We start from the raw sequence: 15,502 nt of genomic DNA, 5'->3' as shown, positions 1-15,502 counted from the left end.
TTTGTGAATTGGCATACAAGAGATCTATAAATAAAGGAGCGATGCTTCATACATACATAAATTTCTGAAGATCATTTAAAGAAAGGTGAGAGTATCAGAAGTACTCTGCTGTTATTAAAATTCAGACAGTACTCGTGAGAACAATTTCAAATTAAGCAATGTGAAAATGCATCCACTACGATTCTCCCCTTCCTTAACCCCCACCCTCCAATTTCCTTTAGTAAGAAACAACGGCATGAAGTTTTCTTTTCAAAGCCTTAAAATAAAAATCCCCAAAAAAGGGTTAGAGTCATTTGGGGGAAAAAAAATGCATAACGAGCCAACCGCTTATACTCTGGCCAAGTTATGAGCCTCTGAGAACACGGGCTTGAAGGAAGGACTGTTAACTCTTTCCCAGTTGGTGTGCACTGCTTGTAAATCTCATCGCACCCTCGGTGAGAGGCCAGCCTGCCAGAGAACCGCAGGAATCTGCAACAAAAACGATGACAGCCTGAAACGCGACCAGTGCCAACCTCCAAATTTGTCTGTCACCTCGGACCCTGATTAGCTGACAGAGCAGCAGAATTTCAACTCCAATAGACTCGAATGTGTTTCTGGGCAAAGAAGCTGAGCTAAAGGGGGAAGAGATTTAAAGAGTACTGGGTATTTGTCAAACTTTTATTTCCCGGCTGTGTGCAAAGAGGGGATTCAACTTCAATTTTTTGCCGAGGCTCTGGTCCAGCTACCTAACTAAAGGTAAATTTTAATAAGTTTACTGTATTGTCTAATTGCATTTATTTAGCTGATTTGCATGATCTGATAACAATATCTAAGATTTTTGCCTAATACAAAGCCATTCATTTACAAAAAAAAACACACACACACAGAGAAACCTTTTGTATGATTACAAGAAAAGCTACTTTGTAGAGAATTTTAATACTTGTATTCATGTTTCTTTTTCTTCACCAAGATTAAATAGGAAGTACTCACAAATGATGGTTTTAATATAAAGCAAAGACACAAATGTTGCTGGCCAGAATTGCATTCAGATCTTGGTGAAGTCTGAATCACATTTAAATGTGTTTTTTAGAAATACTTTGCTAAATATATTAAATAAATCATAAAGAAAGTAGTTTTTAAAAACTGTCAAATCAAAGTAATTTGTGTGTTTTTCATGTTTAAATTATCTGAAGTTATTCAGTGACCACCATTTACCCCAGTCTGTACATAACAGCAATGTAGAAATGAAACATTTTGTTTTTCCAAAAGGTAGAAAAATTCCTAAAATACTATACCCTTCTCTGATTACTTTTTTGTTATAGTGACTATTACTCCTTTCCTGATTCCCTTGTACAGTTTAATGACAATCTCGTCTCCTTCTATCATTTTTTAAGATGTGCACACACATACACAAAATTTGTCTAATTCCTAATGATTTCTTATTTAGGAATGGGAAAAGGAAGGAGGGGAATCAAAGAGCTAAAGAGATTATGATAACTTCTGTTATAAGGTACTATCACTTCTGGCGCTATCTTCTAAAATAAAAAAATAATGCAAGTCACGCTCATTCATTCCTCTAGGTATTAGAGGTCACCCTGCAGGAGAAAACCATGCTTTCCGCTGCAGATCCATACTGTTGATACTATAACCAAGGGGTACTGCAGAAAGAATATCTTTCTTGCGCAGCCTTTAATCTGCAAAGAGGTTAAATATGTCACCTTGGCATTGTATCTGAGCTCTCGTCTGGCCCAGAGCCTAAGTACACTGAATAGAAATGTTCACTCAGTCCAATTCAGCAGAAATCTTTTTTAAAAAATTCTCCCTTCTCATAGATACTGGCTTTTATCAACTCACAGCTTATTCAGCTAAACCTTGATAATTATGACTATTGTTAACTATGATTTTTTAAAAAAGACACTCCTCTTAGGAAAGATTTAAGTGCGTATTTCTGTTCATCCAACAAGAGTTAACAAAACAGAGCAATCTGTTTCATCTACTTATCATCCAATTAATTAACGCTGCTTTCCACATTTTGGAAAAGAATATGTACATATTATTAATAAACCTTGCCCTTTTTCTTTCAGGAAATTTTTGTACAGCCAGTTAGCAATTAGAGTACTGCATTTCCTTTCCAGGTCCTTTGGGATTTAATCTGCAATAGTCTCTCATGTGCAGTTTCACTTATCAACTAAGGAAAAATAACAAATAGTGATGATAAAAAATGAAAGGAATAGCGATGTATCTGGACAATTCAAAAACATTATTTATTTCGTTTCCTCTTGACTGCTTGTTATTTTTATTCAGCTGACTTGTAACAGTACGCAAACACCGCTATTCTAGAGAAGTGTGGCGCGAGGTCCAGAACATGTAGGGAATCTTTTTCCACCAAAAAGAACATGAGTAACTGTTGTTAAAAGACTGCAGGTGCCCTTTTCCCTCACATATCATTCTGGAACAACCTTCATGGAAGAGAAGGGGACCCCCATAAGTCCAGGAGAATTTCCTCAGTAGGCCTGGCTGCCAAAGAGATGCCCAAGTAGGCCGGGATGTGGTTCATATAGGGCCCACAGGGCATCTTCTCCCAAAAGCTGAGCCTGCAATAGTGGTACCACCTGGGGCTGGCTTGGTTTTTGTCTTGAGCATGAAAAGGTGAACAGAATTCTGAGGAAGAGAGTGACTGTAGGGAGATGGTATAATAAAGTGAATGAAATCATGGGCTCTGGAGGCATACAGGCATGGTTTATCCGGGCTTTACCAGGCTCTGTGACTTCGGGCAAATGACATTGGGGCCTCAGTCCCCTCATTTGTGAAAATGGGGCCTCAAAGATTTGTTGTGATAATTAAGTGAAAAGAAAAAAACAGCTATGCCTGGTACATATGAAACAATCAATCATAGCTAATATTAAAGCATTAGCCTACCTATATGTCCTGATCAGAAAACTGTAGAAAGGAAATTTACTCCAGGTTTTCCCTCAGGGTTTCTTCCCTACACTTTGCTGCATAATAAAATCTCAATGCCAGATATCTGCCTCAGAGTCATCACAACAAAGTGGATAGAGCATAAGTTTCAAAGTCGAACATACTTGGGATCAAATCCTGACTCTGCTTCTTACGGACTGTGTGAGCAGTCACTTCACACCTCCAGGACTCAGTTTACTCATTTATTAAGCAAATAGTAACAGTATTACCCCAAATGGGGTTGTTGTAGGAATTAAACAAGTTTTTAATGTGAAGTATAGTACCTGGTAGAGTACTAGACACATAGTGAGAAAGTGGTAATGCACTTGGAATGATTTTTCTGGTAATAAAATTGGGGAGTAAGAAGGAAATAGTCTTTGAATTAATTGTCTTTTGTTATCAAAGAAATGAAAAAAATAAATCTGCCAGTACCATATACCCCTGGGGCCTCAACGTGAAGTATTTATTACTGTGAGTATTTACTGTTTCAACAATTAGTTGCTTCTTAATGGCCAAGTCAAATGAAACCAAAAAGAGTTTTCTGTTTCATATTGCCATGAAAGAGAGTGAGAAGAAATGCTCCTTTGCTGTCGATTCTGTTTCATTAGTCTACTTGGACAGAGGAGAAGGCCCCCAGCATCTCTCCTTTCTTATCTTATCCAAAGGCAAGAATAGGAGTTTTGACTTGCTCAAGGGGGTATTTTTTGCTCTCTAACTGAAATTCAAACAAAAGGATTTGGTTTTTGGTTTTTGTTTTTGTAAACCTCTCCCCTATGTTCCTAGCATTGAAATGTCAGCTGCTTTTTCTGGCTACATGTAGCAGGAGCAGCCTGTTGTCATAGCAATGAAAGGGTATAGAGAAACTCAAGTTTCATGACCCACTCTGTGAAATAAGTCTTAGACCGCTTTAAAACCCTTCTTTAGAAATGAAGTCTCTAGTTCTGGCTTGTTTCCTTCCTATTATGCAACCAACTTATGTACACCAATTGCAGTAGCTAAATGTTTCCTTTAAAGATTTAATGAATAGATGTTAAGAAAATGAACAAGAAAGCTACTAACACAGTGACCAGCTTACTGTGGAGTGCAGGGGAAAAACAACTGGGAAGGCAAAGGAAGAAAAATAGAAATGACCTCACTTTATAACACATACTTTACACCCCACAATAAATCCATTGCGTTCCCACTGCCTCCTCCCATCTTCACGATATGTGATAGTATAGTTGTTATCTAGGGGGACTCTGGGATAGGCTGCCTGGACTTGAATCATGGCACTAGTTTTTTTTTTTAAATTTTATCCACTCCTTGCCTCCATCTTCTCATATGTAAAATAGAGATAATAATAGTCATAAACTTGTCATGGGAATTGAATGAGATACACTATATGTAAGGTATGCACAGTATCTGACCTTGGTAAAGGCTGGCTATTGAGCTTGACAAGCCTCAGTTTCCCTTAATTAATAAATAGGGATAATAGCTATTTCATAAGACTGTTGTAGAATTAACTGAAAAATGGATGTAAGTGGTACTTTTTAAAATATTTTTCATTATTTTGTCTAACTCTGATGAAAATGGCTTTTTTCAACTTGGAATTTCTCAGTAAGTAAACTGTAATGAATACAAGCCTCAAAAGTATCATTATATAAATGTGAACCATTGAATTCCTAAAAAGAAAAAAGAGAAATAATAAGGGTTTTCACATTTATAAAGAGTAATGAAGACTCTTCTCATCTTGATTGACCCTAGAGCAAAAGGCATTTAATGCATTAAAATGTTTTTTTATTAAAGTTTCTGTTTTAGTTTCTCCAGTGTTTTTCAGGTCATGCAATTATGTAAATAAGCAATATTTTAATCTTATGTCTCAAACAGCTAATGTATTTATTCAGTGTTCCATCCCATGTGAAATGTCAGAGACATTACAGAAGCAAAAATAGAAAGGGGCCATATTCTTGTGGAGCTTACAGTGTAGTTAGGGAGACAGTCATTAATCACATCATCACATTAATAAAAAGTGCATGTGCTCAAACGTCTTCATTTTTCTACTGAAAAAATCCTCAGCTAAAGTCTTCGGCCAACCTAAATACACAAGTGAGTAATATATTATAATGTATCTTCGAGATACTTACTCTGTTGTTACACATCCATATTTCAAATCGCATGTCATTTCAAATATTTCACAACTATAAAAATGACTTTTTCCATTCTCATATTTTAAAACTTTCTATATGCATCTTTAACATCAGTATTTGTGTTCACTGGATCCACTCTATACTTATCTAATGCAGAGTACATCATTAATCCTCTGCATGTTGTTTATAATACACTTCTTAAAAGTCTGACAATGCTGTACATTGGATCCCCAAGCATGAATTCTCATTCTATGGCAATGATCTCTACATATTAATTACTTATTGTATTGCCTTTACCAGTGCTTTTAAAAGATTTTATTTGAAACCACTTGAGTCTGTAAAGCGTGACTTTCTAAAATTGCGAAATTCCATCATCTGCAATAATGAAATCATATCTCAAGAACAATTACTAAATCTGCTTTAAATTTCTTTATCTCCTTTTATTATTGTCAAGGTGACTTTCTTAAGAACAAACATAAGTATTGCTTAAGATCATTTCAAGCTGTGTTCCTGAAATGGTACTTTGTTGTTCAAAATGAAGTGATTGAGACAATGGCCTTTAATGTGAGAGACCCCAGAAGTACTAGAATGTAAGGCAAGTCCCTCTTTTTTATAGTATAAGTTAAAAGGATGGAAAAATTTACATTATATCGAACATATGCTGTATATAATTATATGCTGAAATAGGTGTTAAGAGGGCAGAACACCTTTTTCTAAGAAAGTATGTGAGGAGCCTGACCTCTGCTCAAGGTCAGTAATGACTTTTCTTGATCTGAAGGCTTAATGGGAGGTTAACTCTGGTGTGTGTGTGTGTGTGTGTGTGTGTGTGTGTGTGTGTGTGCGAGAGAGAGAGAGAGAGAGAGAGAGATAGTGGTGGTTGAGGTGAGTGGATGTTGGCAAGAGGATTCTGAGAGTATGAATACTTTGCACAAAGATCCTGCAACAGGAGGGATCTTAGCCTATTTGTGGAACAGAGAGAAGGCCGGCTCCTCTGAGCAAGGGGCAGAGCAGCGAAAGATGTAAACCTTAAGCAGCTCCCCATGATTCCCTTTTCCCTGAGCACAAAGGTATTTATCTGCTGCTTGATCGCATTTAATATATGTCTTCAACGTCTCTATTGAATTCTGTGTTGTCTAAGTTCCAATAGGCATGAAACATGACCCACGTAGGGATAGGTTCAATTAAGAAGAATGATAGGCTGTTAAAGGTCAGAGCTCCTGAAAAGTCTGTACCTGTACACCCACTGGGCGGAGACATCTTAATGTCAGATGGTGGTGACTCAGCAGAGAACTCGAAATAGAAGAGCATCTTTTTTAATCCTTCAAATGACTTTAACTCCAAGCTATAGAGCTCCCCCAAGAGACTCATTAATACTTTGAAAGCCATAAAGCATCAGTGTTAACTCCAGATCAGGTAACAACACGTACATATTAGCCAAAATACGCCTAAAGGATTTGTCTCTGTTACAAAGGCTTTGGCTATCATGTAAAGGCAGGGTGATGAATGTTCTTTTTGAGTCTGATTATAAAGTACCCATATAATCATTTTGTTTTCTACATTTCCTTGGAAGAAAATTTTTTCCATAGTTATAATAATTACTAAAAATAGCAGCCTGCAGGCTTCCTCTGATATAAACGAATTCAACAGAAGATACCTGTCCTTATTTGGAAGTGTGGATGTACATCTGGACGTGATATGCTAAAAGAAGAAAAATTAAAAAAAAAAAAAAAAACAGGGAAAACAGTCAATGAAAACCTCTCCTCCCTCTAGAGTATGCAGTAATTATTTCTCAGTTTTTATGACTTAAGAGGAGACAGGATGAACAGATCAAGTAGTTACCATCTGCCTTGAAAACCAAAAATGCTGAAGCAGGTTGCCTTGTCTAGAAAGGAAGGAGGAGGGCGTGTAAGTTTGGCTGAGGCAGCCAACAAAGGAGCTGACAACTGGAGAAAAACTCAAAGCAACATGAGAAAAATCAACCAGAATGACTTGAAGAAATAACTAACAGTACTAAAATTTCCAAGGAATCATTGACATAGCCAATACAAGAGATGGAAAGAATAGACTCCCAGCCTGTTCCTCCTTTTAGAGATATGGATGGCCATGTTCACACTTGAGTTCAGTAGTCAGACAGCTTGTTAACGCTTTAGAGAAAAGGAAAGAGAAGGGAGATGGAAAGAGAGAAGAGGTATGGTGAGACAAGAAGTGTCCAGTAGAGACAAGTGGTTAGGTTAAGCAGACTTAAGTGGCAAGACAACAAACAGAACTTCAAAAACGTTTACCATTTTGAATGTAAATTTACATTAATGTTCTAAATTAATTCAATTAATGTTCTTAAAAAGCTATAGGAACTGAAAAGAAATCAGTTAGAAAAATCTACTCTGACTTAATCTTTTTCTAATATAAACTTCTAGAAAATATTATAGAAACTGAAATGGAACCAATTACAAACAAGACACCAAATAAACCAGAGTACCCAAAGTATATTCTGATCATCTGTGTAAGCTAACTCCTAAATCAGAGAATGATGTTCTAGGGTATCTTCTCCTTCTCTAGGAAATAGAAATTATAGAACACCAACAGACAGAGAGACCAAGAGTCAGAGGGTTTCACTCAGAGGAATGTCCTATGTTCCCTACCAAATGCAATGTCCAAGCAATATTTGCTATTATCTGCACTGCTTTCTGTCCTCCACCTGAAGGGCCATGAACTCTTTTTTGGAGGCCAGAGCTGACATTGCTTCATCAGAGATCAGGGGTGGCTGGTACAATCATAATCCTTTCTGCCTGTGCCTTTCAGGCCAATCTCTGTAGGCTTGACTATGCTACCTCTCCAGCTAGAGAAAAAAATACTTAGGCCCAGTTCCTTGTTTTTCCAAGAACAGAATTTGTAGACCTGCTGAGAAATCTAATTACTACCTCTTTTCATGGTGAAATTCAATTACAACCTCTCCCACAGTGAAAGCCAATCCTTTTGACATAAAAGGAAGCTAAACAAAGGGATTTCAAGCAGGGGATGTTCCTGTGTTCTGCCTTCTCTCTTAGGCAACTATGCAGAAATGTTGCAGTGACCTTGGCTTTTTTTTGCTTGGGAACAATGGTCACAATCTATTACTACCCCCACTCTCATAAGAAGGACAAATATTTTCATATCTGATACCAAGAGTTTCTGGAGACTTCCTCAAGGAATCATTTGTGGAGCAAAATGAATTTTGACCCACTCTCCACACACTCATTTTTGATTCAGTAAGATGATTTCTCTTATTGAACTTAGACTGTAGTGTTAGACAAGAAAATAAAAAAGTAGTGAGTACTTTAAGTCTCCTATAATCTGTTTCTGACATCTTTAGAGTTTTGTGCCACCCTTTCAGCCAGTCTGCTTGAGAAACTGCACTGAGGCTTGAAGAAGTGTCACATCACATTCCTAAACCCTAACTGAGATAAATGGAGACAGTTCTCAAAATAGTCATCTACAGAAATATGTATTTTACAACTACCTGGTGTAAGTGTAGAATTGATGAAACAATAAAATTACTAACCATGTTCTAATCGAATCTCTGTCACTACTACACGATCACTGTAGTCCATTGAATAGGTATGAAACCCACATTTGCCCCCAAAAAATGGGCAAAATTTTTAGAAGGAGCATCCCGTCAACTAATAGGTTTGTAATTGAGCATGAGTAGAGTTAGGAGTGCTAAATACTTTAGTTTTGTTTTTGTTTTTTTTCAGTAAGATGGAGTTTGCCCTAGGTTTAATAAAAATGCTATCTATGCCCATAGAGTTAATAAAAATAAATAAACAAGGATAAGAATCCACCATTCAGAGTATCCTCAAATAACTGAAAGCAAAGCATTTCTACTACACTTGATTCAATTTGAGTTACCTAATCAGTCACATAATAGGATAAGGACTCGGAGGGAAGGTGGCCCCAGATCTACAAAAGAAGAATTGATCTCGATTATGGGTCAATGAAAACCTGTAATTGGTTTCAAGACACTGTTTGGTCAGATCTTCACACTCTCTTAGCACATTGGAATCACTTTTAACTTCAAGCCAATAGTTCAGCAGATTCTCCAAACTTTTATGGGACCAAATGACTCGGAGCTAACTCAAAAAAGCACACAGCATTCTGTTGGAATTCGGAAGAAACAAAACACAAATGCCTTCTTTCCCTCTTTTTCTTCTTTCTTGATCTCCATTTCTAGCACAAAATAGTAGGCTTTAAGGACCTCATAGTGGGATGCAGGTTAAGCTCTTTCTGGAACCCTTTTTAGTAATTTCCTAAAATATAGGTAGAAGAAGATACTAGAAGCATTTGTCTAAATCTAGGAAACTTTTGGATTAGATCTTGGTTCTCTCAGTGCTTGTATTTAGTATTTTCTTAGATAAGCATGGAGCAGGAGAGCAGAGTACCAGCATCAGCTCACTGTAAAAACAGCTAATTGATGTCTCCTTGTAATCTGAAAAAAAATTTAAAATAATTAATTTCAAAAGCAAATATTTTCTTCTAATTTGAAAAATACTCTGTGTAGGAATGTAAGAGATTACTATCGCCTGAGGTCTGGATGTGATTCATTTCTCTTCTTTCCCAAAAAGTGACACAAAAATCCAGCCAGTGCTTACTCTACATTTGGTTCTTTGTTGTTTAATTTTTCTCAAATCCTATAAGTTTAGATAGTGGCCACAGTAAGATCTAGGGTAGTGGTTGTGGCTGAATATAGCTGGCTCACCTCATGCTTCCTAGCATCTCGATAACAGGGCTAATATCTCTAGAGATCCATAGCCTAGTTATTAAATGTAGTCTATACATTTCAGTGCCATGAAAACAAAAATAGTCATTGTCCAAAAAGAATTAACAACAGATTTCCTTGGATAAATGTTTAAATGTTTAAAATGTTTAAAATGTTTAAAATGTTCAATCAGACTGAGCTAATGAGTTGGGTTTCCTTTGGAATGGGAAAGTACTGTAGTAGAAAGAAAAAGAACAGAGGGTCTAATTTACTTCCCAAGATCCCAGATTATGGTGTCATAAGAGTCTAGAGATTTCATGAAAAGAGAAATGGTAGAGCACCCATGTTCCAACACAAAATGCTCCCAGAGCTAGTTGCCCACATGTCCTTCTAAAACTCAGATTCTATAGCACCTTCAAATCTTGTGATTACATCAGTGAAATCATCTTTATTGAGCTAATCACGGTTTAATACTTCATTGTTCATTCTTCCCAGACAAGGACTGCTATGCTCCATTTAAAAAGAAAACTGCACACCCACTAAGGCAACGTAAAAGAGGAAAAACTCTCCTTTACCCTCATATGCTCAGTAATTGGGGCCTGCAAATTAAATTGACAAAAGGCAGATGAACAGAAGAAAATGTCTTATTTATATGCACACGGGAGCCAAGTACTAGCTCCTTAAACTGTTAAAGTTAAAGGCTTATATACCTGACTTAGTAAAGGAAAGAGAACAGGGGGAAACGACTTCTGTAGAAAGAACAAAAATATTTCTTTAGGAAAGACAAATGGGTTTTTAGAACAAACAAGAGATAAAAAGAGTGTGTGCTATTTGTCTATATACAGGTGTAAGTGGTCTTTCTGTCTTGTTCGAGGTCATAAATTTCCCCTGAAGAGGGATTTAGGTTTTCTTGTAATCTCTCTCCTGGGAGTAGAAGCCACCCTCAACAGGGAATTTATGGCAATTCTCACTTCTTAAAAGTGTCCGCTTTTAGTCAGATAAGAGAATCCCTGAGAAAGCTTCCTTCTGTATCTGTTGAATCTCAAGTATCTTCTTCAAATAATCTTGATACTAACTCTAAGATTCTGAGTAGATCCCCACAGCACTTATAGAAAGATTTGAAACAGGGAAGCACTGGGGAGCAGGAGCAGCTTTGTTGGCAAGGCATCTGAAAAATATTCAAACACATGAATCCTAAACTTTGAATCCAGGGTTGTATTGGTTCAAATCTCAGCAAGGAAATGATAGATCCAGCTAAGAAAATTGAATTTGGGGGTTTGAGAAGAGAGTATTTACCAAGGTGTAGGCAGGGTATAGAGTAGCATAAGGGGTTGGAGGAACAGGATAGTAAGAGCTAAGCTTGTATGAGTCAGAGAAGAGAGCATTTTCTGAACCCGGACAGAAAATGCCATGTGGAAGTTATTGAAAGGGGCTGTAACCTTCAGGAAAGGGATACGGTCACAGAGAGGGAACTGAGAAAATAATACCCTGATTTCACTCCCTCCTTCCTTCAAAACACTCCTGCCAGTGCTCCCCATTGGCAGAACCTAACAGAAGCCATCAGACAAGAAAACCTGATGATGCTGTTCGCACAGGCCCTGGGACAATTCAGCGTGGGAAAGGCTGTGGAGTGGATCAGATGTGGAGTGGATCTGAGGGAGCAAATGGAAAATATCTAGATATCAGAGAACTAAACTTTCTTCCCATGCGGGAGAGGCAGAATTCGTAGCTGCAGATCAGCTGTGCCACTCCTTGAATGAATCTTCTGGTGCTTCCCCTCTGAAGGCATAAATAAGATTAGGTTTTTCACCTTATTTCCAAAGAACTCTTCAAACCCCAGCCATGAAATCCATTAGGATTTATTGTATTTGCTTCTTTCAGAGAAAGCAGGTAATGAGTAGAGATGTACCACTGGGGCAAGCAATTGTTGGCCCTCACCAAGGCACATGAGAAGTGTCAACCACGTGTTGAATCCTGGAGGGATTTCTGCTTGGACTGAGGACTTTCACACAAGAACGACTCACCAAAGCCCAGCATTGTTCCCCCACAGGTCCCAACACCATGAGAATGAGGCTACTTGGAACTGTTCTTAGGTATGATTTGCTGTTTTTCTTAATCTTGGAAGAGAACTATCCCAGTGAATAAGTCTTGGTACATTCACAGAGCTGAAAGCACTTGAAATTCCTCCCAACCAGCAGAACTTAACAACCAACTTACCCTATTAACAAAAGAAAAAGACAATTTCCATTGAATCCAAAGAAGTTTTATATTATGCTGGCAGAGTTTAATAAATAAGGGAAATTCAAATAAGAGTAGTCAGAAGAGAAAGCTAAGAACCTGACCTTCAGGGAAAAGAAATTTCAGGGAGAATAAAATAAATTAGTGGATAGAGAGAAGAGCTAAAGGCAGAAAAAGAATAGGATTAATGTATCTTATCATTTCAGTGGTGAGACAGGCTTAGAAATGTGAATTGTCATGCTAGTAACTATGAAGCAAATCATTCAGATATTATTAAGTCCTGCAACATGACAAATGACACAAGCCTTCAGGTGAGCCTTACTCAAGAGTGGATTCAGAATTTGTGAACAGGAAGTTTGCACAATGTGTGGGGCCCTCTTTTTTAATAATAGAAAAATCAAAATTTGTTACAGGGCTTTGTGAGGACTTTGCACAAATGAAGAGACCTGAAACTTAAGCTTCCTAGCTTTGTGATACATCTACCTTTGGCCATACTCAAATGTCTACACAAAAAAAAAAGGAGAAGGAGTGTTAGGTGAGCAGAAGGAAGAATGTTCAAGACTGAAGAGGTTAAGCAAGGTTTACCATAGTAGAGTGACAACCGGGCTGAGCCGAAGATGGTGTCAGCCCCGAACGTGAGGGTATCTGAAACTGATAAGGGGCTTGAGGCGGGCTTTTTTGGTGGGAATATTTGGGGTGGGTAAATTGATGGGGAAGGAAGGAGAGCCCAGGGAAGCAGAAGTGAGCATGTAGCATTGCCAACTTGGACGTAAGGTCCAGTTCCCACACAAACTAAGGAAGAAGTCTGGTTCCTACACTGTGCGGGGTGAGGGGGAACAGGGATTAGGCCCTCCTGGATCTAATAGGGAGGAATAAATATAAATATGAAAAAAAAATCCACATTCACGGAGAAATAAAAATGAGAGGACAGATATGATATTATTTGAGCAAAAATAAATAAATAAAATTGGCCAAAATAGTTTCCCCTACTACACCATGGGGCAGGGTGTGGTGGAGACTTTCTGAAAAGCTGGCAAATGCCCAAGGGAAAGAACAGAGCACTGCCTTCGTGGGTCCATTCCATAAGGAGTTGTGAAATGAGATTCAGAGAGATTAATGAGTGCTGAGTGGTACAATAAGATGAGGAACTCTGAAAGAAATGATAAAGATGTGCAGAAACTTGGCTATAGCACAATTTTGCCTAAGATAAGCCTGAGAGGATGCTCTAAATATAAGTAAAGTAATCTTTCAGTTACCAGCTCCCTCCCCCGTTATAGAGAGAAGAATTACTAATATCTCCTGAGCTAGAGTGAAAGAGGTCTTTGAGAGTGTCCCTGAAAAGCAACCTCTTTTGAAATTCTCCCACCCTTTGACTTCCATGCTCCATCATTCATGACTGGGTACACTGGCACAGAGGGATGTTCAGGAAGCTCTCATTGGATGAATATGATGTGGAAGTGAGGTGGTAGGTAGGAATACATGGGTGGTGCATAGGTGAAGTATTTAGCATAGTACCTGGCATATAGTAAAATCTAAAAAATGTAAACCGTGACATTAGCTATTTTTAGAGATCAATGGTAAAAACCCACTTTTTCAATAAAATTAGATTTTGATGAACACATAAATAAATAGGAAAGGTACTATTATTTTCCCTGTTTTATAGATGACGGAATCAGAGACTTGACCAAAAGGCAACTCTGGTCTGGAACTTAGATCTCCCAATTCTATACTAAATGTTCTTTCAGCTATGCTTCTGCCTTTGAATAAATTCATACATTTTGGGCAAAATAATATTTATCTAATTTCACATCAACACTGCATATTTAAGTCTTTAAGAACAATAATTCTATTCAAAAATATGTCTCATTTTTTCATTTTTCACCTAGATTTTTTATTTGCTCTTTCTGCAGAAATAACAATCTATATTTTGTAGGGAGTACACACTAAATGTGAATGTCTCAAAATATATGACTTTTTACATACCTAAGAATAAATGGCATTCATCTTACTTAGCAAGAACATCATCGGTCCATTTACAAAGTACTTTGCAAGCATCAGCTAATTAAGCCTCCCTGTCATCTTCAGTATGATAGTTGTTTTCAAAATATCTCTCGGTTCCCAGGAAAGCTCTCCACTCTGTCTTATTTATACAAATCAGTACATTTGTTCAGTTCTTAAAATAAGAAGCTAAAAGCTGTGGAATTATTTTGATCAACATGTGGCAAATACAATTAGCTCATTGAGACAAAAATGCCCAGTGACTGGTCTAAAGGGCAATGTGGAACACAGCAGAAGAGCTCAAAGACTTCTACATTCTCGGAACTACTAGGAACTAGGTTGTTCTACAAGATCTTATTTTTAAAAATACAACATGGGCACATGCTTTTTCACTGAAAACTCTAAGTTGTTCCCCATTTGGATCAGTCTAAATGCTATAACCATATTCTGTATTTAAGTTTTGTTTTCAACTTCTGGATGGAAGTATAAATAAACATGAGACTCCCCGCCCCCCCCAAAAAAAATCATTCCAGCCTGGGACACAGTAAATAATCAGGTATTATGCAGGAAATGTTGGGATTGACTCTCAAAAAGCCTGCACAACTGACCACCAAAGGTCATATGACAAACCCTATATTTATTCTTTGTCTTAAATATGTCTCCCCACACAGCTATGCCAAGATTCTTAGCATTCTAGTAGCTTCTCTGGGGAAAGGCCAGTATGAAAATACCTCTAACCTGAGACTAGAAAGATATTAATTCAGGAATATTCTTATCTTCTGGGTATAGTCTAGACGCATATAGAAAACTAAAATTTAAATGCATGACATATAGGACAAGTGAGCTGTTTTTTAATGAATGAACTAAATATAAAAGTGTTCTGGAACTAGGACTCCTGGGCAGCTTGAAATCACTGAGGGGAAGAAAACCTGGAAGAAGAGAGGAGAAAAAGTAAGGTAACACTAGAAGTTCATTTCCCTTATATCACTTAATACAGGACATAAATGACTATAATGATAATATTGATGAGAGGCGCCAGGCAGAGCAATGGAAATAATAACCACTTACATGTGTTTACTTCAGAGTATGCGAAGAGCTTCCCACTTCAGTGGCTTCCTTTGTTACTGTAAGGATTTTATTCCCATTCTACAGATGAAGTTTGGAGAGATTAAGTAATTTGCCCAAAGTAACTTTTAGCACTTGGCACAGCCCAGAGCAAAAACCTCTGATTTCTAGTCTGCAGCCTGTTCTGCTGGACTATGTGCGAACCCCGGATTCTGAGTCCAAAGTGTGGTTTTCTAGTCCTCACTCACCTCTTGTCTTTGCGCACTGAGCCAAATCATTCAGATTCTCCAAACTTCTGATTCATATAGTTAAATGTTATTATGCTCCTTTCCTTATTGGCTCAAACAAGACAGTATACAGGAAAACATTTTATAAACTGTGAAATGCTATTATATTATATTATTTT

At 37.5% G+C, this 15,502-nt stretch overlaps 1 protein-coding gene across 2 annotated transcripts in view; it reads left to right on the top strand.

The window, feature by feature from the left end:
• The first annotated feature begins 304 nt into the window (after positions 1-304).
• SPARCL1 (SPARC like 1) overlaps positions 305-15,502 on the top strand; it is a 36,360-nt gene continuing 21,162 nt past the window's right edge. Inside the window, exon 1 of one of the 2 annotated variants that reach the window (XM_039845656.1) lies at positions 305-735. The gene's annotated coding sequence lies outside the window, so the exon portion shown is untranslated. The remainder of the gene's footprint in view (positions 736-15,502) is intronic. The other variant, XM_039845657.1, reaches the window with a different exon arrangement.

The sequence above is a fragment of the Pteropus medius genome, unplaced genomic scaffold, assembly GCF_902729225.1.
Source record: "Pteropus medius unplaced genomic scaffold, Ma_sr-lr_union100, whole genome shotgun sequence".
In the NCBI taxonomy this organism is placed as follows: domain Eukaryota; kingdom Metazoa; phylum Chordata; class Mammalia; order Chiroptera; family Pteropodidae; genus Pteropus; species Pteropus medius.
This window is presented reverse-complemented; position numbering and strand designations above follow the sequence as displayed.